Genomic DNA, 25592 nt, shown 5'->3' on the forward strand with positions numbered 1-25592 from the left:
TTAGCATATCTTAATGATACCCTACTCCTTACTATTTGTATTCCCATTTTACAAAGGAGGAAACTGAGGCCAGGAGAGGTAAAGATCTCTGCCCAAGGTCACATAGGACTGTCTGGCTCCAGAGTCCACGCCATAACCACCATGCTAGGTTGTCTCCAGAATATCCCAAAGTAGCATACTCTTGATTCTAGAGCCAGGCGTCAGTCCTGAATCCTTGCCTTTTGTTCAACCCTGGTGAATTATATAGAATGACCCAGAAGGAAACATACTTTGCTTCTAGCTCTCCCTGGAAGCCCTGATCCAAAAAACTAACAAGCCACAAGCCTCCTGCTTCTTCCTTTCAGTGTCGTACTCTCAGGCTCTGGTGTCAGGGACCCCTGCTCTGTCTTGGCCCTGGCACCAGCCAGCACCAGCCCTAGATCTGGCCCAAACCAGCTCCCCAAAGGATCTCTTCACCCCTTCTATTTATCTATTACTTACAACCCTCAGGCCTCTAAACAGCATGCACCCACACCACCCCTTCCTAGCCTGGGGACAAAGTGGGGCAGAGCAAGAGAAGGCAATGGAAGGCATGAGCCTGGTCTTCCTAGACTGCTATCAATAATGGTTTCCACCGCACAGAGGATTTTCATTCCAATATCTCCACTGTAAGTCTTCAATGGTTCTTTCTTCTCCTATCCTGGAGGACGCTGGAATTAGGGAGAATGAAAGAACAATAGTGATCCTTTGAGAACAGCTGAGGTTTTAAAACACTTAGGAGTACCTACATTCTTAAAAGAAAAATAAGTACAAGAAAAACAATCTATAATAAGTGAGAAAGATTTTAAATTTCTGAGATAGAAGAGTTCCAGGTGGTTTACAAAGCAGGGTTGATCATAGGAGTGGGTTGCTATGGTGTAGAAATGGGAGCCATCAGGAACCACAGGGCTGGGTGACTCATCCTCATGCATAATGAAACATCCAGGTCAATGGACAGGGCTGGGATGGAAGGTCTTTCATGAGACAAACATCAAGGTTCTCTGCGTTCAGAGGAGTCACCTTGAGTTCAGTACATGACAACCATTGGACAGGTAGAGGAAAGGTGTATATGTAGATGTGTCCATCTCAACAGGAAAGATTATTGGGGGGTGGAAGAGGCTATGCTAAACCAAGGAAATGCTGCCTCCACTTCTCCCTAAAATAAAGGGAATGGAAGGAATGAGAAGAACACATGCAACTAGCTTCCTCCAGAAAGCATTTCAAGGTAAGTCATGTCAAAGCCATGTATCTAACCTGAGCCCATGGTTTGAGGAGGTAGAAAGCCTAGATTCTCCCAGCTGGTTTAATTCTACAAACCCCATCAAACTCAACAAGCACATGTTTATACATCACTAACAATATCTATTATCACTTCATGTGCATAATATAATTCCAGCCTGTGGGTAGTTTAATTAGGGAAAGACAACTACTGGCATATAGCACAGGGTAAAAGACTTTGCCACCAAGTATAGAAGGAAAACTGCACGCATTAATAAAAACAATAAAACCTTTGCTCTTTCTGTGGTAGAACTCATTTGGTTAGAGCTCCCTGAGGCATAGGGAAGAAACATGCAGTGGCAAAAGAGGGAGGTGAAATGGCATGGGACAGAGAAGTGAAAACAAAATGGGAAGGTGTTATCAAAGGAGAAAACAACAGAACTGGAATGACCAAGCATTGCTCATGATAGCTCAACCTCACCGCAGCACAGACATGTTAAGCATTTGCCTGGCAGTTATTGGAAAGCCTATGGACAGCCAAACAAAATGGTAGTCCTATTTTATTGGATTAGTTGGTAACACATATTTTTAGCACTTAGACAAACATTTCTGTGCAATTTAGGTCTGAGAACCAGGGTTCAAGTTTTGGAATTTTAGGGAAACAACTTCCCCCCAATGTGTTGGTGGAGGTGGCAGCTGCCAAGGGAAGCACCACAGTCAGGGCTATCCTGCCTTCCTTGGGCAGCAGTGCACAAAGTAAGCAATGTTCCTGACCTCAGGAATTCTCAAAAGTCTTTAAGAGATGAATGTGCAATAGGACACTCCAAGAGGGAGGTACAGTAGGTGACATGTCACAAATATATTTAACCATTGAACTCCTTTATTTTTCATGCCAATCTATTAACATATACAATAGTGTTCTGTTGAAACCGGTTTGAAAAACAATAAGCTCATGATGATTGATTTTATGTATTGACTTGGCTGGCCACAGTGTCCAAGTATTTAGTCAAACATTACTCTGGATGTTTTTATGAGGATATGTGGAAGAGACTTGCATTTAAATCAGTAGACTTTGAGTAAAACATATTGCCCTCCTAGTGAAGGTGGGCCTCATCCAATCAGCTGAAGACCTGGATAGAACAAAAGGCTCACCTCCCCTGGGCAAGAAGGAATTCTGCCAGTAGACTGCCCTTTAGACTTCACCTGCAGTGCTGGCTCTTTCTGGCTTGCCAGCAGGCTGCCTTTACATCCGAACTGCAACCTTTCCCTGAGTCTCCAGTTTGCCAACCTTGCCCCCCAGATTTTCAACTCACAAAGCCTCCACAATCACATGATCCAATTTCTTAAAATGAATATTTAATTTCTGTATCTATACTTCCTATTGGTTCTGTTTCTCTGGAGAACCCTGACTCACATACTAAATTTGGAAAATAGAATGGAGTCTATTCCCAGATAGTCAGATTAACTGTTATTCATGGCACAAAGAGCAAGAGGAACATACATATTGCTAGTGCACCATACAAACAGATTTTGAGATAAAGGGCATCTAAAAACCCAGGCACTACGACCAAATATGAAACATGTCAGAACAAAGTGAATCTTAAAAGGAAAAGCACTGATGTAAGAACTAAGGGACCAAAACATCAGATGAAAAAAATCCTGGACTCTTACTGAGGTCTTATCTAAGGCAAGCCAGACAGACCTAAAGCTTTTAGCTGACATGCAGGCAGAGCCTTCAACTCTGGCATATGCATTCATGCTCCAAAAGCAAAGCCACAGAAGGAGAGAAGTGGAGTCACAGGCTTCTGCATGATGAAGACACAGCCAGAGAAAAACTGAAGAAAAGCCAAAGCATAGAATCTGTGAGGTTTGGGCGGGAAAGGCCCAAGACAAGGTCCCAGGGTCCTTACTGATCTCACCCAGCGTGAGGCAAGGAGCCAGGAGCAAGTCATCCCACCCTTCTGGGCAAAGGCTTCACATTCTTCTCACACATGCTACTTTGAAGCCTCTAGAGTTATTGGAGCTTCTATTAACAAATTCTAAGCATCCACACCACAATTCACCTTAGCTGTGCTTATGGTCCACCTATTACCTGACACACTGTATTTATTTGATTTCAATACTATGTGGTCTCCTAAACAGAATTTGATGTTTATAATAAAAACACAAGGACATATATTTAAAAAGAGTGAAAGACAAAAGTCAACAAAGAAGAAAGAGAAGATTATATTCTGTTTTAAGAGAAAAGCCATAGAAAGAATAGCTAGATTTGAAATTCAATTCAATAAGCATTTACTATAGACGTCTCTCCAAGTCTAATTTCTACACCAGCATCGCACAGAAGTTAGGAAGGCTGCTATTTATCTGCTGTGACGTTGGGCCCAGTTACTTAACTCTGTGACTCTATTTCTCTATCTATAAAATGGAGGTAACAGGGGGAAAAATAAAACTTTCCCAGAAATTAGCACAACTTCAAACTACTGCCTATTTCTTCTATTCCTAACCTAGTGAAAGTTCCTGAAAGAAAAGTCTGAGAGAGGGCCAACATTTATTGTGCACCTACTATATGTTAGCACCTCACAAACGAGCCCATTTAATCACCAAAGCTTGTGAGAAAACTTTTTTTTAAAAGGATTTATTTATTTTTGAGAGGGAGCACAAGTGGGAGGGGCAGAGGAAGGAGAGAAAATCTCAAGCAGACTCCCTGCTGAGCACAGAGCTGCAGGGCTCAATCTCACAACCCTGAGATCAGGATCTGAGCTGAAACCAAGAGTTGGTCGCTCAATGGACTGTGCCACCCGGGGACCCTAGAAAACATTTTTATCAATTACAGATGAAATGAAGTCTTAGAGATCCTAGAACCTAGATCAGAAGCTGCAAGTGACCTAAAATCTACTCTCTTGTGAAGCATAGCATGGAGTGATGCTCCATAGAGCAGGAAACCAGGTCAACCTGCCTTAAAATCACTCAAAATGCTTGTGCCTAGATTCTCAGAGACCTACTTAATTTCATTCTCTTGATAGTAGCAGAATTTCAATTTCTTGATAGTAGTGGTTTTAATAGGCCACCCATTGCCATGATTCTTCTGCACACTCAAGAGCCATTGGTTTATTGGTCATGAGCATGGACTCTGAAATTAGGCCTGGTCCTGGTTTTGCTCTGTTATAGATATGTGACCTTGGGCATATTACTTAACCTTTCTGAGGTTTTTTTACCTTATCCAAAACATGGAGATAATACAGGATCATAAGTTTACTGCAGTGAGGGGCACCCGGGTGGCTGTTAGTTAAGCAACAGCTTAGCTCAGGTTGTGATCCTGGGGTTCTGGGATCAAGCCCCATGTCACAACCTTCAGCTCAGGTTGTGATCCTGGGGTTCTGGGATCAAGCCCCATGTCAGGCTCCCTGCTCAGCGGGGAGTCTGCTTCTCCCTCTCTCTCTGCCCGCCCCCTCTTCGTGCTCATTCTCTCTTTCTCTCCCCCCGCAAATAAATAAATACTACAATGATTAAATAAATGCTTAGTGCCTAGTTCAAGGTTTGGAACATGGTAATTATTATTTCCTCCACATAACATTAACTTGATTTCCTTTCTGCTTCCTCATTCAACTTTGGGATTCACTTGCTTTGTTTTCTTCCCCATCATTTAACTGAAAGAAGCCAAGTGAACATTACCAGTGGCCTCTTGCTAAATGCAGTGACCTCTTTTCCAATCTCACGCAGCTTTGAATCCATTTTGTCCATCACTTATTCATTAAAACTGTACTGTGCATCGGTTCTGGTCCAGACATTGGGCCAGGTAGAAGGTATACAATGATGAATACAGCAGGTGCAATATCTACCCTCACAGACCTTTAAGCCTATGCTAGGAACACTGATTTCAATAAGTAATCATATGGTGCTATAAAAGAACAGCTTGTCCTAAAAGAAAATGACAGAAAGGACATTTTGTCAAAGAGGGTCAGGTAAGGTCTGAAACCTGAGAAGGAGCCAGGTATGAAAATAATAGTTCTCAGGGTGCCTGGGTGGCTCAGTCAGTTAAGCATCCAACTCTTGATTTCGGCTCAGGTCATGATCTCAGGGTCCTGAGATGGAGCCCCATGTTTGGCTCTGCACTAGGCGTGGAGTCTACTTAAGATTCTCTTTCTCCCTCTCCCTCTGCCCCTCCTTCCTGTGTGCTCTCTCTCTAAAAACAAACAAATAAATAAATAAATAAATAAATAAATAAATAAATAAATAAATAAAAATTCTCACAGAAGGAACAGCAGCATGTGGGAAGACCCTGAGGTAGAAAATGAGCTTGTCGCAGTGCAGGAAGTAAGAGAACATCCATGTGGCTGGACAAGAGGAAGGGTGATAGGAAATAAACTGGGAGAACAGGCATGGGCTCAGCCATGCAGAGCCCTATAAACCGTCATGAAGGTTTGTACTAATCCCTAGGGCAACCTGGGGCCACTGGAAGACTTTGAGCCAGAGGATAATATAATCACTGTGGCTGTGAAGTGGATGGATTAGACGGGGGACAGAAGAGAAGACGAAAGTACAGTTGGTTTGGATATTTTGGATTTGGGTGCTGAAAGTGGAGGTGGACACACAAATGGGAGAATTTAAGATAAATTTCCAGTGGAAAATTGAGAAAATCTGGAGATGAACTGAAGGTGGAAAACAAAAAAGAAGAGGTGTCATGAACTATTCTGAAGCTCAAAGTTGAGCAACTAGCAGAATAGTAGAGCCACTTACCAAGAAGAGGCATGAAGTGTCCCCCTGGGGGAAGTGCCAAGATCTGTACATTTGTAGAAATCTCCCCCGTGATTCTGATGGCTAGCCCTTGTTGAGAAGAGGCAACCTAGAGAGGCTGTATAAAGAATAGTAGTCAAGTTTAACAGCTAACCATCATATCTTTCTTTGGAGGTGCTTTGCCTTGTTCAAGTCTTATCACTTCCCTGCTATATTACTGGACAAGTTGGTTTCTTCATCTATAAAATGAAAATAATAATAGAACCTGCCTCATAGGTGCCATAAAATGGTCATCTTAAAAAACATTTGGAACACTTTCAAGCTACCATTTTTAGATCAGTTGAATAAACCCAGTGTTTTCACATCTCTGAGGTCTTGCCCTGCCCTTTCCTTGATGGATTCATCTCTTTTTCCACGTGATGATTTCCTATATTCTTCATGGATAGCTTTCCTTGATTACTCCTCCTACCGCCACTGACCCCAGCCAATCATCTAGGCCATTTCTCTTGCTTGCATGATCGCAGAACTTAACACATCATATTAGAGTTATACTTATTTGTTTTCTGAAAAAGACTTAGGACTCCTGGAAGTAGCTGGCCTTATCTTATACAAATTTATACCCAAAGAAATTAGTCTGATGTCATGGCTCAAAGCCCAGAATGAGTTTGTTGGATTTAAATGAATTTAGCTAAATTAAAAGCAGGATACTCTTAGGGAATGCATCTCACAAACTAAATCTCTTGTTTAATTATACGGTATCATATGGATGCAGACACAGCAAGTTACACCCCAGGGATATAAAAAATTCACCCTGTCTATTTAGGCCCAACTTTAAGCCTAAACCAGTCATGCCAAACATAACACCTTTCTTATCTACCTCTCACCTCTGCTTTGTTCTTCCTGAGCAATGTGGGGCCCATGTCTTTCTGTGGAACAGAAGAAGGGGGAAGGGGGGTGTGGAGGAAGACACACTCCTACAACTTTATAAAACTTTCCTTCACCCCTTAATGAGGGAAAGAAGGTAGAGACAGAGCTGCTACTGCATGTGCCGGAACAAGCACGCTCAGGCTGGTTTGAGTCCCTTCTTACCATGTGGTCTGGTGTAAAGAGTCCAGATATCAGTAGGCAGATACCAATATTAATACTGTACCAAAACACCCTGGAACAAACTTTCTAGTAGGACCTGTGGTTTTTACCACGCTCTTGTATGGAAGCACAACTTGGTCTCCTTTATGCTAATGCTTCTGGAGTCTTCAAACCCCAGAAAATATGTGTGACATACTGGTTGTGCATTTTAAACCAAAATAATTTCAGAATTTGGTCTCTCTCATGCTAAGGTTGCTAAAGTCTTCAATCTCCAGAAAGTATGCAGGAGGTACTAGTCATGCATTTTAAACTACAGTAATTTGATAAAGGGTTTGAATTCCTAAGGGAAAAGATGAAAGAACTTTTCACTCTACCTTTTAATCTCAAGGCAAATGGGCAGAGCAGGAGACAGTTTGACATGTACAAGCAGATAGTTTTTGGAGCCAAACAGACTTTGTTCAAATCCTGATTCATTCACTTTTTAGTTCTATGCTCATTAGAGTTGTTAGTAATAATTCTAATAGTAATACTAACACTTATATGTGTTTACCACATCACATACTGTTTTATGTGCTTTATATACAGTGACTTAATCTTAAGAAAAATAAAACCCACAAGGAAGACACTACTATCATATTTTCCAGTGAAGGAAACTGAGGCACAGAAAGGTTTAGTAACTGGTACAAGCTAGGTAACAGTAAAGCCAGGACTCAAACCCAGGAAGTGTAGCTCTAAACCCATGCAGTCTGTCTCCAGATACCTATGCCTATATCCACTGCATTTCCCTGCCCCCATGTACTTCAGGAGCACATCACTGGACTCTCAGAATCCGAGCTTCCTTGTCTGTAAAAGTGGGTCTAATGAGGCTGAACTCAGTGAGGCCTGAAGAAGACAATGTAAATTGAACCTCAGACACCAAAGGGGCACCCATACTAGGTCAAGTGCCTTTAATTTCCAACTTGCTCATAAGGTGTTATCAGAATTCTAGGTAAATTCTAATAAAATTCTAATAAAAGTCAGAATATAGAGGGCCTATGGACAACAAACATAATGGCTGGAATGGACAATTTAGAGGTCTTAAAATTTGAGTTTCCCGAACTCAAACTGATTCAGAAGGCAGTCTCTGAAGCCAACTATCTCAACACTTCTAAATAAACTGTGGCTTTTACTGACAGAAGTCCACCAACAGGTAACGACCAGCAGAAGTAAGAGTCCAAAGCTTGGAGAACCCAGAGTGAGACCAATTGTTTAGAGCTGGAGGGGCCAGTTAGAAAAGTCCTTGAAACATGATCTAGGAAGAGACGAGGAAAGGCCAACGTTGTGAGAGGAATTTGCATGATCAAAGGCACTGAGGCATGAGAACTCCCTTCACACAGGGTTAGCGAAGGGGGAGTGGGCTCTGAACAACAGCAAGAGTGAAGGAGGCCTGGGAGGTAGAAGAAGCTCTGGCAAGCCTTGAATGTCACATGATGGACCACAGGCTTGACTCTGTGTGCCACAGAAGTCATCAGGGGTTTTTTAAAGGAAAGGACATCCTCGGACCTGTGCTTTAGCAAGACAATTTGTGTAGTGTTGTGTGTAGGTTAAAGTGAAGAGCACAGGTATGAGGGAGACCGATTTTGAGGGAGACAGTATAAGGAAACATTTGATTTTCTCTTTCACCGATATAATAAAATACACACCAAAATACACCAATATATTAAAATCTTAAGAGGGAAGGGCCAAAAGTTGTCACTGGACTAAAAATAGAAATATGGGATTACAACCACTAAGGAAGACCAAACTAAAAAACAGTAGTTGTTAACAAACTGCCACATAAAATTTCAGATGTGCAAAGAAAGGCAACTGTAGAATTACGCACATATTTCCACCAGATAACGGAATCTGGACAAAGTACGTGAAGTAAGCAGAGAAGTAAACAAAATGTTCAAAGCTCAAGAAGTGCCTTTACTTTTCACCAAGAAGGGCCAACGTTGTTTTCTCTGAAATCAGCTTTCATATGCCCTTGAAGAGAAGCTGATAGAGTGTTGTGGAAAACTCGACTTCTGAAATCACGATGAAAACTGCAACTCAACCCAAGCAATCTGGTACTATGTGAGAATGACAAGTTCCTGAACTTTTGACTCACACACCCAAAAAAGTGGAGTGAAAGAATGTTTCAGAAGAGTCAAGTGAGAGCAGTAGAAAAGAGCATGCCACTTCCCCACCAGCCACATTTGACCTGAGGGGATGGGCGCTGGGAGACTGAAGGTGGTTGTCCACACTGGCCGGTGGTCCTCCCACAGAATCCCAAACTAAACACCATTTCTTCAAGGTCTCCCTCCTTTTAAGTTGTAGGTCCCCTATTAAACATCCTTCCCCATATTCATCATCCTCAATACTTGTATGGGTAATTAGTCTAAGTGTTTTTCTCAAACATGGCCTCTTAACTCATCTTTAAATATTTTATATATGCATACCTTATTTCCTCAATTCAACTGCAAACATTTTTAAGATGGGAATATTTGGGGGTATCTTTCTGTAATTTTATCATCATGGCTTACATGGCATGTAAAAATTAAAAACAACAAAACAACAGTCACAATAAGAGCTAAGACCTTTTGAATGCCAACCATGTGCTCAGCATTGTTGCTAGAGCTGCACATGTATTAACTCATTTAATTACATTAACTCATTACAACAAGTACGTGAGGTAGCTACTGTCACCGCCCCCAGTTTACACCTGAAAAAAACTGAGGCATGGGAAGGTTAGTTATGTTTACCACACTCATACAGCCAGTAAGTGTATGATCTCACATAGTCTGACATCAGAACCGTGCTCTAATGTACCCTTCAATATTTTTTTCCTTGAATTCAAATTCCAAAAGGAAAACAGAAAAAAAATGAAAATCAGAGGCCCTCATTAGGAACTACAGACAAGATTGGATCAGGAAAGGTTTGGCTTTTTAAAAATGTGGGTAACAATCTTCCTATGATCTCTGCAGATTTTGTGACCCATCCTAGTCCAGGGTCATCTTTGACATCAACATGGCCTCCTAGACCTCTGCCCCCACTGCAATGCCTTTATCCTAATGTGCTGCCACATACTGGGATCTGAAGATAATGTGAGTATAGTAGATACAGTGGTGGTAAGTAGAAGAAGCACCCCAAATAGAAAACATACCCATTCCTTACTGAAACTGTGACCTCTTCTCTCACTTTCTGGTTAGCTCATAGCTGTGACTGGCCAGTGAGAAGAAGGAGGAGGAAGGACTTCAATGACCCAAAAAAACTTCAGAGCAGAGAACAGAGCAGCATTAGCCTGGCACTTTTCTTTGGTACCAAGTCCCCCTGTCAACCACTGCAGTAAGTACTCATCTGCCTTTGGGTCCTGTTAGCCCCCCCAGCAAACCCCACTGGAAAGTAGGGCTGAGCTGTGAGTGCTGTAGGTATTGTCTCCATTCTGTCCTGGTCCTTTGAGACGTTGTGTTTCTATGGGGTCTACTCACTGTGTTTCCACTTTGACTTCTCCAATATCGAAGATATATTGGCTTCTCTCCAGCTCTCAGGTCTCAGAATACTCTCTTCTTTAGTTCTATCCCTATGATCACTTGGTTGTCCACTTGACCAGCTACCCAAATTCTCATGAAAGGAGAGTTTCACAATAGGTAATATCACATCAGAATACAAACTGTAGAACAAACTGCACCTTTACTCATTCTTACCCTTATCATACCCATCACTTACCCTTATGTATCAGGCACAAGGCTTATTCAGGGCATAACTGGGGTAGGGAGATTGTTAAGCATCTGAGGTCCTGTTTGGTAGGCCTTCAGTTATGACATGAAAAACATCACATCAGATCGTTGTCTAATCTGTTTACAAAGTTTACAAAGATGGCTACAACAATTCGTCCAATTCTTATGTATGTGCCTCCTTGCAATGTAACTTTGTCACCACTCCCATTAAGACGTAGAGGCTATTTCCCCTCCCCTGGACTATGAGATGGCCCTGTGACTTCACTTAAGCAGAAAGGGCATCAAATGACTTCAGATCCTTGGCTTTAAAAGGCCTTTCAGCTTTTGCTCTCAGGCTCTTGCTGCCCTGAGACTACCACATAAGGAATCCTGGGCCAGACTGCATGAGGATAAGAGACCATTCCCAGGCAACAGGTAGATCCAACCTCAAGACATGTGAGGGAGGCCCTCCAGCCTCGGTTGTGCTGCCAGGTGACTGCAGCCAAATCAGTGACCCCAGGCAGGCCAGCAAAAGAATCACCCAGCTGAGCCCTGCCCAAACTGCTAAAACAGCAATTTATGAGCAGAAAAAATAAATTCTGACAAGGTTTGTTTTGAAGAAACAGCTAATTGATAAAAACTCCAAATGAAAATTGAGACAAGAAATACCTCATATATTACCATGATACAACATACTATCTTTTTAACAATCACCTTTAAAGTTTTATATATTGTCTAACTGCCCTTCCACTATTATTCCTCCTACACACACACACACACACACACACACACACACACTCTCTCTCTCTCTCTCTTCAATCTCCCACCTGCCCTGTTCATCTCTTTTGGGCATCTCATTTCTCAGTGTCCATATCGGTGTATTGCCAGCTCAGTTTTGTTTTTTTTTTTTAATTAGCCCCTTTCCCATAGATCTAGCTCCTCCAGTCTATGAAGAGTAGCTATCGCTTGCTATGTGTCAGAGACTGTTCCTCACAATCACCTTATGAGGCAGAGCCACCATTATTCTGCTCATTTTATATATGAGAAAGCTGAGGTCTAGTAGGTTAAGTCTATTCAAAGTCCCAGAGCTAGTCATGAGTGAAGAGGTAGGATGTGAATCCAAGCAGGAAGGCTCAAGTCTATGCCCTTAAGAACTACACTCTGCTGCACTACACTCTCTCGTGGCCCCCAGGCACTCCCCCCGCCTTGTATGTTCAAAACAAAAATCATCATTCTCGTCTCCCAAATTTCCTATTCCTCCTATTCCCTACTCTGATAACGGATTACCATTTACTTACATGCCCAAAAACACCTCCCCCACCTTTGAGGAGAAACCACATCATATGGAATCATGCTCTCTCATCCACCTCCCTACCACCACCTCACATCAGGAGACCATGGTATTTATCTTACACAATTGCAAGTAGGCTTGTTGCTAGTGTCCTTATCTGTGATTGAAAGGGTCAGCAATTTTCCTTTTTCCTTTTTCTTTCCCCCAATCCATGTCTACATCACTACTAAGAAGAATATACCTTCTCAGCGGAATAGCTTACCTTGAGAGGTACAAGATAATTAGCCACAGTGGTATGATTATGATTGTGTGTGTAATTGTGTGTTTGCAGGGGGTGTTACTTGAAGACAGGCTAACCAACTCATTCCAGTTTACCCCAGATTTTCCCTATTTTAGCACTGAAAGTCCTGCATCTCAGGAAACTACTCACTCCCTGATCTACAAACCGGACGACAGTCACCCTTCTTGAGGGAGATGTTTAACTAAGTGATTGAATGTAGGAGGCTGTGCTGATATCCTGCCTCCAGTGAAGCCAGCTGGAGTTGTGGCTTTTCTCTTCTTTTCACGAAATTAAATGGAAAGAGAGGCGATGGTCATACCACCAATTTCATAAACTCTCATTTAGGTCAACATAGCAGCAGCTTTTGAAACAGATGACTGTTCTTTCCTTCTTAAAATATTTTCTTCACTTGGTTTCCAGCATTACACTCTCTTGGTTTCTTCTAGTCTTAATTTCTCAATCTCCTTTGATGATTCCTCTCCCATCATCTAATTGTTGGAAAGCCCCAAGTTTCTATGTTTGGACCCTATGATTTTCTCTGTTGGTATTCATTAGATAGATGACTTTATCTAGTGAACCCTAAAGTTCACAATCAATTTTAGCATAGATATAGGGTCAAAGAAAGATCAAAATGTCACCTCTATTACTGGTTTTTGAAATATTTATATTGCAGAACATAATTCCAGGCAAAGCTCAATTCTGTTAAACCATTGCATGTGGTGGTTCTTGTCCTTCTGCCTGGAACTCTGTAGAACTATTTTTCCCCTTGAGTCACAGGGTAACTAGACTTGCTAATATTTTGCTGACTATCTCATTCAATCATAGGAACATTTGTATAACCACAGGCTTCTCCCAGTGCAAACTGCATCTTGAAAAACTCACAACCTGAAAGATTAGAAAATGTATACTCTCTGAAGGCAGACATCCCAAAAAGATACCAGAAAATTAATGAAATTTGATTCTTTTTCCCAAACTCACCAATCAAGTTATGTCAATACTCCTCCTAGGGAAGTGGGACTCTGAAAACAGTGAGAAGTCAGGACTGTAACACTAATGGAGGTTCCTCATAGGAACACAGAAACCAGGTATATGTGTTCTCCCTATAATAAATATCATGTTTATGCTAATACCTTTCCATTACATCTCCAGCTTCCATCTCTTCCCTGAGCTTATATATCCACCTGCCTACTCAGCCTCTCTGCTTGGAAGTCTAATAGACATTTCAAACTCAACATGTCTAATAGAGAATTTGATTATCCCCCCCCCCCAACTATCTTCATTTCTGTATTGTTTGCTAGGTTTTCTAGGGTAGTATTGCTGCCACAATGAAATACCACAGGCTGGGAGGCTTAAACAACAGAACTTTGCTTTCTCACAGTTCTGGAGACTATCAGTCTAAGGTGCCAGCATGGTTGGTTTCTCCTGAGATTCTTCTCCTTGGCTTGCAAGTGACCACCTTCTTGCTGTGCCCTCACATGCCTTTTCTCTATATACACACATTGCTCTTGTCTTCCTCCTCTTATAAGGACACAAGCCCTGTTGGATTCCAGCCCCACTTTTATGACTTCATTTAACCTTAAATTCCTCCTTAAAGCCCCTGTCTCCACAGATAGTCACACTGGGATTTGGCTTTCAACACAGGAAGTGGGGTTGAGGAAAGACACAATTCAGCCCATGACTAACCCTTCCACAGTTGTCCTCCATTTCAGGAAATGGCACCACCATTGACCAGTTGCTTTGGCCAAAACCTTAGGAATCATGTAGGCTACCAATTTCCCTCACACCCTATATCCAGCTCCTTAGTCAACTCTACCAATTCCACATCCCACCACCTCCACTACAGACTCCAGGTTCAACCATCATCTTGTGCCTGCTCTACTGCAGTAGTCTCCTGACCGGTTTTTATTGCTTCCTTTCTTGCCCTGCCACAGTCTACTTTCCATATATCCACTAGAGGTATCTTTAAAAGTAAGTTAGATATCATTACCTCCCTGATTTCAACACCCAAATGGCTTCTCATTATACTTAGAACAAAACCTACCATCATCCACTCCGGCTTACCTCTGTCCTTATTGCAGATCTGCATGCACTCTCTTAAAAAAAAAAAAAGGAATATTATGAAGAACTTTATGCCAATAACTCAACTTTAATAAATGTATTGAACAGCATGAGCTACCATAGCTCATTCAGGAAGGAAGAACTAGATTTTGAATAGCCCTGTATCTATTAAGAAATTAAATCTACTTTTTTTCTGCTTTAAGATTTCTTTCTTTCTTTTTTTCTTTTTACTCTAATAAAAAGGCAAGAGTAAAAAAAAATTTCGGGGGTACAGGTCTGTGATTCATCAGTTTTATATAATACCCACTGTTCATTACAACATATACCCTCCCCAATCTACTTTTTAACTACAATCTGTTAAAGAAGTTGAATGAAAATCCTTTCCACAAAGAAAATTCACTGGTGAACTCTACCAAGCACTTAAGCAAGACAGAATATCTAAACAAACTCTTCTAGAAAACTGAAGAGGAGGAAATACTTTCCAACTCATTTTCTGAGACTAGCATTAGTTGAATACCAAAACCAGGCAAAGATAGTAATGAAAAACTAAAGACCAATATTCCCCAGGAGCACAGATGTAAAAATCCTTAACAAAACTTTAGCAAGTTGAATGTGACAATACAGAAAAAATGCCATAGCTCAGGACCAAGTGGGGCTCATCCCAGAAGTACAGTGCTAGAAGAAGGACAAGAAGGCCACTGTGGCTGGACTGAATAAGCTGGGAAGTGAGAAGAAATCTGAGCAGTAAAAGGAAGGAGATCATAAGGCCTGGGCATATGTTCCAAATCATCTGACTTAATTGGTTCCAATGACCCTGAACTAAACAGGCAATACTAATGATAAGCACTTGAGACCCTTTTATAGGCAGACAGGGAGGATTTGGGGGGTAGAATAAGTATCACAGAGAATTGTCAACCTAAGGATTTGGATTTTCAATCCCTGGGAAAGGTACCTGGGAAGCCATTGCAGGGTCTAGAGCAGAAGAGTGATATACCATCATTTGTGTTTTAACGGTCTATTTTGTTGAGAATATATTTTCACAGAGTAAGGTTAGAATCAGGGAGACCAAATAATAATATGTAAAGCAAAGTATTTTGTAAATAATAAACAAGTCAATATTAATAATCAGTATTGCAGTAACGGTCATTGTCTTGGTGTACCATTTCCGACAAGCTGCTCTACATAGACTTCTTATAAATAAGTCTTTTGATAAAATACATTTTGGTGGGGAGGGCTCTCAGAGGAACGTGGGGAACCCTGCTTGGATGTGTACTGAAGTACAATGAAGCTAGTTGTTCACTGTCAGAAACAAAATGTCATGCTGAATGATAGGACCCTAGAATAATATGGCATTCCTTAATGTGATATGCTTGGTCCTGACTTGATTGTGATGGCCAGAAATATACAATATTTAACATTATTCCAAAGAGCTGCTCTCCTGTAAACCATCCACCTACCGTCATTGTTCCCCTGACTGATGGTCAGAGACCTCTTGTAGGGTTTAATTCCTACTTGTGCCAGAGTAATCCAGAAGAAGCTCCATCTACTACTGAACACAAAATTCTCCAGGGCCTAAGAGATTGGATATATTTATCTACAATGGCCAGAGACAATTTAAACCTTTCAGGAAGTAGAGAACCAGAAAGACTGAGAAAATAGAGCCAAAGCTACAAAGAGGTAATTGGAACCAAAGATCAAGTCCAAGATGTGAAGCACCAGTGGGTGACAAGCTTATGTTGAGGAGGAGTTGGAATCAGGATTGTGTTCATGGGTAAGGTTGTGAATATGGAATACACAATAGAGCTTTCTTTTACAAAGAATCTGGAATATGTTTGAGGGTGGGGTGGCCATTTGTACTAAGTGGTTTAAAAAAATGTATATAATCCAATAATGCCTAATTTAGTGCTCTACATCATAATGATTTAATTCGTTTTAACACTCTTAAAAGAATAATGCAATGGCGAGAGTCTATGGCTCCTTTGTGGGTGAAGAGAGACGATTTTTTTTGAAGGAAGTACCCTGTAGAGAATTATCAACCCCATCCACATATAAAGTCAATTCTGACACGTAAATGTTTTTCACAGGTAGACACTACAGTTTCTATTTAGCACATGGGCCTTCCACCTGGGAAAGTCCAGCTTGGCGATGACATTTCGGTCCAGCTCACAAAGTTTACCTATTGGCTGCTGTGTGCTTATAGTGATATTTTCTAAAGCTAAGAATTATTTGGAAAACAAAAGTGATGAGCCAACTAACCCACATATGTCATCTTGAAATCTGAGGAGGAAATTCTGCCTGCAACACATATACACACGCACACAACCAGATTTTAATATCTGATTTTCACCAAGTTCTATTAAATGGCTTCGAAATGTTTGAAACGTATCAAAAATCTCCAAGAAATCTTTATTTCAGTATTTTTCTGACAGAAAAGTTTGTGAAATAAAAACATTTTTCTTTTATTCATTTATATACTCATTGAATAAACACTATTGTCCATCCTCAATAATTAGCACTCAGTTTATAACAATGAAAAGCATAGGTTCCTGCACTCAAGGACTTCAGTTTAGTGAAGGAGAGAAGCGTATGCAAGTAGCTACAACTCAGAGACAAGCTGATCAGAGAAATATAAACAACTACTTAAGGTTAAAGAGAAGGAAGTGACTAACTGCCAGGGTCTTTGAAGACCAACAAAGAGTTATGCATGAACTGGATCTTGATGGACTGGAAAAAGAGAAGCAGAAAGAATGACAGAAGGAACAAAGCCTGGAGGTATGAAAGAGCACAGTAAGCCTTCTACCACATTGAAGAAGTCTTCTACCTTTTGGTACCCCCAGCATCTAGCACCTAACCCGTAATTAATTGTAACCTGTTGACCTCGTGTCTGTGGCTGAAAGTGATGTGATCATTTTATGCTTATTATGAAATTACGATAGTGATAATGATAATGACAAAACAGGATCTTGCTATAGAGCCTGACTAAAGTGTTGAGGTGATTGTGCGAACCAGTTATTTACCATAGTAATCAACCTGCTTGCATTTTCAATTTCTAAACCCTTCATTATACTCTGATAAGTACTAGCAAATGTTACGGCTATTTGTTGAGTCTGAAAGATTAAAGAAGCTTTTCTTCTTTGACTATAGTAAAGACACCAGTTCTTCCAAAATAAATTTGTATATTCTAAATAATTCCTGTCAAAATTTCAATAATATACACACATACACACAACCAAATTACACTAAAATAAATCAGAAAAGTAATAGAAATGAAATAAAGAAAACGAGTACAAAAAAACTAAGACTAGACTAATCCTGTCAGATATAGCCTATTATAATATATTCTATAGCCTCTGAAATAAATATGTATTACTGGGTTAAAAATAAACAGAATGTATAGCTCAGAACCAGAACCCACGAAATATAGCACCATGGTATTCAATAAAGGAGACATCATTAATCAATGAGCAAGTGAAGCTTTAGTCAATAGTGCTATGTGAGTCATCAGTTAGTTTGAAAAAAAGTTTATTTATAATCTCATTTCATTTCACCCACCAAAATAAATTTTAGATAAATTAAGTAAGTAAACATGAAAAATCAAACAACAGAAATTAGTTGAAGAAAGGTAAAATGAGTATCAAATGCCTAGAGGCAAAAGGATTTACTAAGCTTGGAAATGACGAAAGACGTAAGGGAAGAAATGAAAGATCACACCATACGAAAACATAAAACTTCAATACAGAAACTGAAAAATCATGAGACTAGGATCAAATTGTGGAAAGGCCTGCTGAAAATATTAAAAACAGTATCTTACTGTTTCATGAGCTTATATTACTTGACCAAAAACTCTACAGAAAAAAAGGGGGAGTGGGTGGGAGATACAAATAAATGCAAAATTAACTAAATATGAAAGGGAAATTAAAAACAATTGTATTTATTAATTATAACTAATCAATAGGCATATACAACTTATATTCATCATTAATAACAGAAACACAAAATAAAATACACATATCACTGTATTGCTGATATTTTTGTAACTAATAATATTTGATACAGATGCAGAGATGGTACAGTGGAGAATCTTGATGTTTGCTAAGGGTACTCTCATTACTTTTGTCTTCTTGATTTTTTGAAATGTCTTTAATAATGACATATTACTTTTATAATAAAAAAAGTGACACGTCTGTAATAATTAAGAAAAAGATCTTCTCCAAATTGGTGCTAAAACATAATCCCATACCCCTGGGCCAGAGGGGTTTCAGAATTCCCACTCTCTGCTTGAGAGCGATAGGCTCTCTCAGTAAAGAAGGGTGATTTCATCTATCAGCAGCTGCTGAGGCAGCAGAGTAGAGAAATACCAGTGGTCTATCTGCTCAAAATGCTTAATAACAAAAGAGGTGTTGCTATATAGCCATTATGAGTCAAAGCCAGATTTTTTTTTTTAGAAAAGAACATACAAATAACTGAAACACGTATATCCAGCAGAGATGTATGCTACAGAATTCTAAGCTGTGAACAGTGTGACTGAATCACTAGGAACTTTGCATAGAGGGTCCCCATGTGTGTAAGTGCTTCAGAAAATTTTATCATCTATTTCTCTTTTAAAAAGTTGATGGAGGCATTTGAGTTTATTTCAATAAAGTTTTAAATACTTATAAAATCACTCCATCTCTACACTCTTTGTTGGTAGTGCTGATGGGCAGTGGTGGAAATGTGTTTTGAGGGTGATTCTTGACCGTTCACTGAAATCCACGTGATGGATGAATAGAATAGATACATGGGAACTACAATGTACTGATGGGACAAAGGGCCAAGAAGTTAAACACAGAGGTTAGTGGGAGAGAACTGTCATGAAGGGTCACAGAAAACTGTGCATGCTAGTTCATTCCTTGGGCTAGAAACCATTAATGAGTTTCCCCTTGTCCTTCCACCTTGTATAAAACATGTTAGAAATAAAATCAAGGTCTTCTTTTAAAATTAATTCACAAAATTGTTGAAACAGCTACACTGAATAAATTTACATTTCTCTTTTTGCAAAACCTCTTTAGAGACTACTGTCTTGTGAAGCTGTTTTGTAGAATGTATAACCGTCAGGACCAGGTCACTGTAATCTTGATTTTAACCCAGGAAGAAGGAGAAAGGGGATGATTGAGGCTAGCCTCCAGGTACCTAATCTACCGTGCAAATCAGTCCTATAAAATTTAAATAAACCTACCTTCCTTGGCTTCTATCCACCTGATAGGATACACAGAGAACTTGCCAAGCTGTGAGTCCTCATGCATCAGCTGCTGGATTTCTCCTCCACTGATCATGGGAATTTCCAATTCAGGAGTCTGGTGGTCATGCTGTCCTAGACGGAGTGAGAGCAGGAGGACCTGATTACGTTAAGTGCTTATATGTTGCTTTCCTTTCTTCTGTCAGAAGGTGGAAAGGTGCTTTAGGAATGGTGATTGATAAAGAATAAGAGTGAAACTAATTTGAACTTGGTTGTAGGAAGGTTTTTCATTTACTATATCCTTTCTGTATCTAACAGGGTTAAAAGAAACCACAACAATTTTCCAACAAAGCTGAAGAAGAATCAACACTTTAAAAAAAAAAATCAGAATACAAGTTTATTAAGTGACTTGATATAAAATAAATGAAAATCAATACTTTGTCTTTATAGTAGCATTAACCAGTCAGAAAATAAAAAGAGAAATAGCCAATTCCCCCCATACAGGGTGGGAGTAGAGGAAACCTATAAGATTATACTGAGAGACAGTGAACAAAAAAGACATTTTCATAAAGTTAGCACTTCTGCCCAAATTAATCTTAAATGCAATTTCAATCACACTAAAATATTTTTATTTTTTTAAACCAGATAAAAGTTGTAAGTAAATATAAAAATAAATGTAGGCGATTGCCTGTAAATTTTTATAAAGGAGAAAACTGAGCCAGGCAGGGTGGGACACTTGCTATGTAGCTATTAAGACTGTTTACAAAGGTACTGTGATCAGATTACTGTGATACCCCTGAAGGAAGAGACAAATCAGTAGCATCCAGAAAAAGATCCAGTTACCTATGGTAACTTGACATACAGCAAAATTAACATTTTCTATTTAGTAGGTCAGTCTGCTAGGATTGCTGACCCAGCTAAAAAGGCACACAACTAAATACTAAATACTAAAATTTTCTATATATATCATATATCTGAATATATGTGTATACATATAGACATGCAATTTGTTTTTTTCACTTGCATCTTGGACTTTTGTCATCAGTACATACATCTATCTCTTTCTTGCTTAAAGACCTTTGAATGTAATGATGTAATTCTTTTAGTGGACATAGGAATTGGGTACAGTTTTTTAAGGATACATTCATAGAAGCATAATTACTAGGCAAAAAGATGTGAGCACTCAAAATATTACAAGTTATTGCTAAATTTCTGGCACAGAATTTTAGAAGAAATTCCTCATGTGGTTTCTTTTTTTGAGGGATTATTTTCAGTTGATGTATGGCGGTTTTAATTTGCCCACTAATCTACTTGATCAAGATAACAAGTATTTAATTAAGCACTTTCTTTGCTTCTGACAGTTAACTAAGGACTGGGGCAGAAGGCATGGGATGGTCAAGGGAGACAATAGAAAGTCTTTACCCTTAAGACTATTTTTTATTTATTTTTTTAATTTTTTTATTGTTACGTTAATCACCATACATTACATTATTAGCTTTTGATGTAGTGTTCCATGATTCATTGTTTGTGCATAACACCCAGTGCTCCACGCAGAACGTGCCCTCTTTAATACCCTTCACCGGGCTAACCCACTCCCCACCCCCCTCCCCTCTAGAACCCTCAATTTGTCTTTCAGAGTCCATCGTAAGACTATTTTTTAAAAAGTAAAGAAAACTTTTTACAGATACTTAAGTACCAAATTGGGTGATAGTGTCTACTACACATGTTTTAAAAGAATCAGAGATAAAGGTTTTTAAAAAGACAAAATTTGGCTATTTTCTACAAATACATTCCCCCAAACGGTTATGACTCCAAACCCATTTGGATCTTAGTATGTATGGTGATTATTATCGATAATGTCCATGATAACTGACCGATGAAAACAAGTTCTTCTATACCTTAAGAAAGTTCAAATCACATAAATGATCCTAAGACAAGCTCTTAAGGGGAAGGAAGGAAGGAATGTACCCAACACATAACAGGTACTATGTGCCAGGTGCTTCGATTAGAGTCTCTTCTATTTTTTTCACCGCTGGTATGACTTGGAAGGAGGATTCTTTAGCAGCGATTATCTTAAATGAGAGACAGTTCTAGGGACAAAGGAGGACAAAAGAAAAGCTGGCAACTGTAGATCTCCTGTCTGCCTAGCACCGTGCTAGAACCTTGAAGCACACTGTTTTGTTTCACACAGACTACTCTAAAGGGGGCTCAAAGATACCTTCTAACTGGATACCAGAAGAGGAAGTACTAAGGACAGAATGGGATCTTCAGGGACACAGTCCAAAGAAGTTTCCATTTTAGGAACAGAGGTTAAAAGTACAAGAGAATGGCCCTTGGCTGATAGAAGTCACCTTACATACATACACCTGGGAGGTTACCCTAGCACCAACACAACCACCACCTACCCCTACCACTCTCCATCAGCCAATGGCTGACTGTATGGAACACAAAAGGACAGTCTGCCTCAAATCATGATAATTCTACTGTACCCTGTATGCCTCAGAGTCCCCCACTGTTCAGACCAACAACAGAATTTACCTGTGACTATATCCTCGATGAGCAATGGGCCTATACCTGTTTTGCCTTCCTCTCTGTTATAGGTTTTTCCGGAAGAGCACTCTCTCAACAAGTCACTTGGCCTGAATCTGTCTCTGGGTCTGCTTCTAGAGAACCCAACCTAAGATAAAAGGCATTCGGGATCCTCGCCATGTTTCTTTCTGTTTATCACATCTAACAATTTCTCATCCTCACAATGACTCTACAAAGTAGGTGCTATTATTCCAATTTTATGAATTGGTATATTAAGATTCACCCCCTGGGCCAGAGTCAGCAAAGAGGCAGATAGATCCCAGAGAGAACAGAAATCAACTGCTTAAATAGTTCCCCAAAAGAAATTCCCAAAGGCTGCCTTTAATAGAGAGGTATCTGGCTATCCCCCTCTGGGGCCATCCATTCTAACTTTCTACAAACTTACCCCTTTAAAGTTGTACATGAGGACACAAGATGTAGATTTTTCAATCTATGTTATAAAGTCAATGTTCTAAAGCTTTAAAGTTAATCTTACTCATTTCTAATCTCTGGCATGTGGAACACAGTAAAGATTTTTCAAATTAATGCATGTCTGAGAACTCCAGGAACTAAATAGGAAATGTAATTTCTCCTGGCTTGGAGTCTCCACTATTGGTACCTTCCATACAGCTAGAACTCCTGCCCCTGTAGTGAGTTTGTTGACCTGAATGCTGATAACATTTCTACTTCCTCTTCTAATTGGGTGGGTCAGAACCAACAACAGATTCATAAATAAACAAGGCTGGAAATCTGATGCTGAACCCTGAATGGTTTAGAACTTTCTGGACCAATCTTCTGGCCTTGAGGTAAGCCTTCATGTGACTAACAAGAACAGCAAATATATACAGAACGGGAAACTACAGCACACTTGACAGGGTGGAAGAGAAGTTAATTGAGCACAAAGTGGAATTTTCAGTTTAGACCAAGGTGTGTTACAGTCTACTGGTTGGCTGACATTAATGAAAGGAGCAACCTATTAATGTTGACAAGTAAATCTGAGCTTCTCTCTATAAGGCTACAATGAGGTCCTACTGTTTGAATTTCATAAGTCTCAGTGATACCTCGAAGGGCTGCCTCTAAATCAGATTAGGTGTCTAAAAGCCCTATGGTCTAGAACAGTGAAGTACACTTATGAGTGGACTACAAGTATCTTTAGAGATAACCCAACACTCTATCCCAGCCCACCCTCATAGCTGCCTCTCAGAGCATCATATTTTCCACTGATGCACTACAGATTCATAAATGTAGTGAAACACTGAAAACAATTGTTTCATTAAGACTTTTGAAAATTCCTCTTGACACTACATCTATAAGACCTTGTCTTCAGCTGCTTCAACATTTCAAATTTTCTAAGACTTTCAGTACAGGCCTGCTAAATGCCTTTAATTCCAAAACATGTGTATTTTTCCCCTTCCAAGTTATTTCCTTACCAATGTGACCATGGAGCAGGGATGTCAGAGGTGGGAATAATTATATTGTCACAAAGATAATCACTTTTTTCTTCCAATGCTGGAAGGCAGAGCCAGGAATGAGCCATGGCATCAGTCTAGGAGATAGAAGATTTATAACTACAGGTTTTTAAAGCTGCTAGTGGAAAATGAAGAGGGAGAAATGCATGGCAGGTGAATGCATTTGGGGTAGATTACACAACAGAACAAGAATAAATTACTATGTCTGTCAGAATAGATGGATCTAGAAATAGTTCAATCCTCAGGGCCAATGTGATCATAGCAATTTGTTTTTCCCTAAAGGTCTCAAGCTTATCTGTTTTTCCAGAAAGCAAAGCCGAACAAAACAAAACTCGGGAGGAATCCAAATGACCCATATTAAAAGAATAATATGGGAAATAATGTTAATACTACTTAATTCCAATTTCCCTGCTAAACCCATAGGCCAGTGTTGCTTGCATCAGACCTGCTTGCATCAGAATCACCCTGGAGGCTTTTCAAAACAACAAAAACAAGCAGACGAAAATCTACTTAATCATAACGGAATCTTCATCTAAAATAATCTCCCCCCATGATCTAGATTCACACTTGAAGTTGAATATGGTGATTTTGCCCTCAGCAATAAGGACTGGAAAGACAGGAGCTTGAGAAATGGTATTTTCATCTATTGAGTATTTCATTATTGAGTAGTTGCTGCCTCTCTTGACTCTCTTCACCTTTTACATATCAGCTGACAAGTCAGCAGGTACGCAGCTCTGATCCCAGAAAAGACCCCCCCCACAAGAGCATAAATTTGGTAAAGCCACCTCCTCATTGGCATCCCCTCTCCCCACTCCCACGCACCAGGCAAGGGAGCTTAAATCTCCAAACAGAAGGAGCAAAGCTGGAGGTCTTGGCTGGGAGATGCCACAGTTCTGTAGGTGAGGTCATAAGGATAACTGTGAATTTCAATGTTTCTCTTTTTCTTTCACGTGACATAGAAAACTAGAATGCTGAGAGATAAAGAACTGAAACGTTGGAAAGAAGTACAAATATTGATTATGGATTTGGGGTTGGCAACTTATTGATCCCTATCTTCACTGCTGAAAATGGCTCTTCACCACACATGCTTTCCAGGAGTTCTTGAAGCTGAGCTCAAGAGGTTTCTCTGCTATGCTTCCAACGTCTTTGCAAATGGCCAAGCACATACCCCCTACAGTTACTGCCCCCTATTCAACTTGAGCAGCTTTATCTGTTTTACACAGTAACCTTCTGTTTCAGATTATACTTAAAGGGTTTCACTGTATGCACCTAATTCAGGTTTTGAAAACCATTTAGGTTTTAGGAGTCGCAGTTCTATTCTAAGTAACAGTGCCAACCCTGTACCACGTTTATTGTAACTCTGTCTAAGCCAGAGCACTGGTAGAATTTTGATCATAAAAAAGAGAAGGTGTGCTTTCTCCCTTGCAGGATAAGTGTGATGTTGAACAAGATAAACCTGAAAATTACTCAGAAATTAACATTGTGTATTGTTATAACCACGCATCAATAGACTCCATTTTAGATTGTGGTTTTAGGGTGTTAGCAGATTTGAACCCCATTTGCTTGGTTGACTAATCTACCCCCTGGTAAAACAGGTTCTTCTAGTTTTCCTGTGTAGAGAAGAGGTAAAGAGAAATGAATGCATTTAATCATTTTTTTTAAAAGATCATTCAGTTTACTGTGTGGAGAACAGATTATTTGGTGGGAAGTTACTAACAACAGGGAAGCCAGTAAGGCCGTTAGTACCATAATCCAGACAAGAGGTAAAAACCCACCCTTCGAAGAAAAGTTATAGACATAAACAAGTCTGACATAGATGCCTAATGGATCTCCTCTGCCACACCAGAAGAGAAGGGGAATAGTGCAGCACATAGACAACAGAACAAGACTGCCTTGGTTCAAATGCCAGCTTTGGTCATTATAGGACTTTGAACAAGTT

The 25592-nt window shown here is 39.9% G+C and overlaps 1 protein-coding gene across 4 annotated transcripts in view; it reads left to right on the forward strand.

The window, feature by feature from the left end:
• Nucleotides 1-25052, forward strand: part of LOC114215014 (uncharacterized) — a 56186-nt gene extending 31134 nt beyond the window's left edge. The window contains exons 6-10 of one of the 4 annotated variants that reach the window (XR_003610528.2): nt 10041-10160; nt 10266-10401; nt 19644-19784; nt 22217-22990; nt 24613-25052. The gene's annotated coding sequence lies outside the window, so the exon portion shown is untranslated. Of the gene's footprint in view, nt 1-10040; nt 10161-10265; nt 10402-19643; nt 19839-22216; nt 23438-24612 lie in introns of those variants that run through there. The other 3 variants (XR_003610529.2, XR_003610527.2, XR_015768714.1) reach the window with 3 other exon arrangements.
• Nucleotides 25053-25592: the final 540 nt, after the last annotated feature.

This window comes from Eumetopias jubatus, unplaced genomic scaffold, assembly GCF_037043125.1.
Source record: "Eumetopias jubatus isolate StellerSeaLion01/CBP00866 unplaced genomic scaffold, mEumJub1_p1.0 scaffold_8, whole genome shotgun sequence".
Lineage (NCBI taxonomy): Eukaryota > Metazoa > Chordata > Mammalia > Carnivora > Otariidae > Eumetopias > Eumetopias jubatus.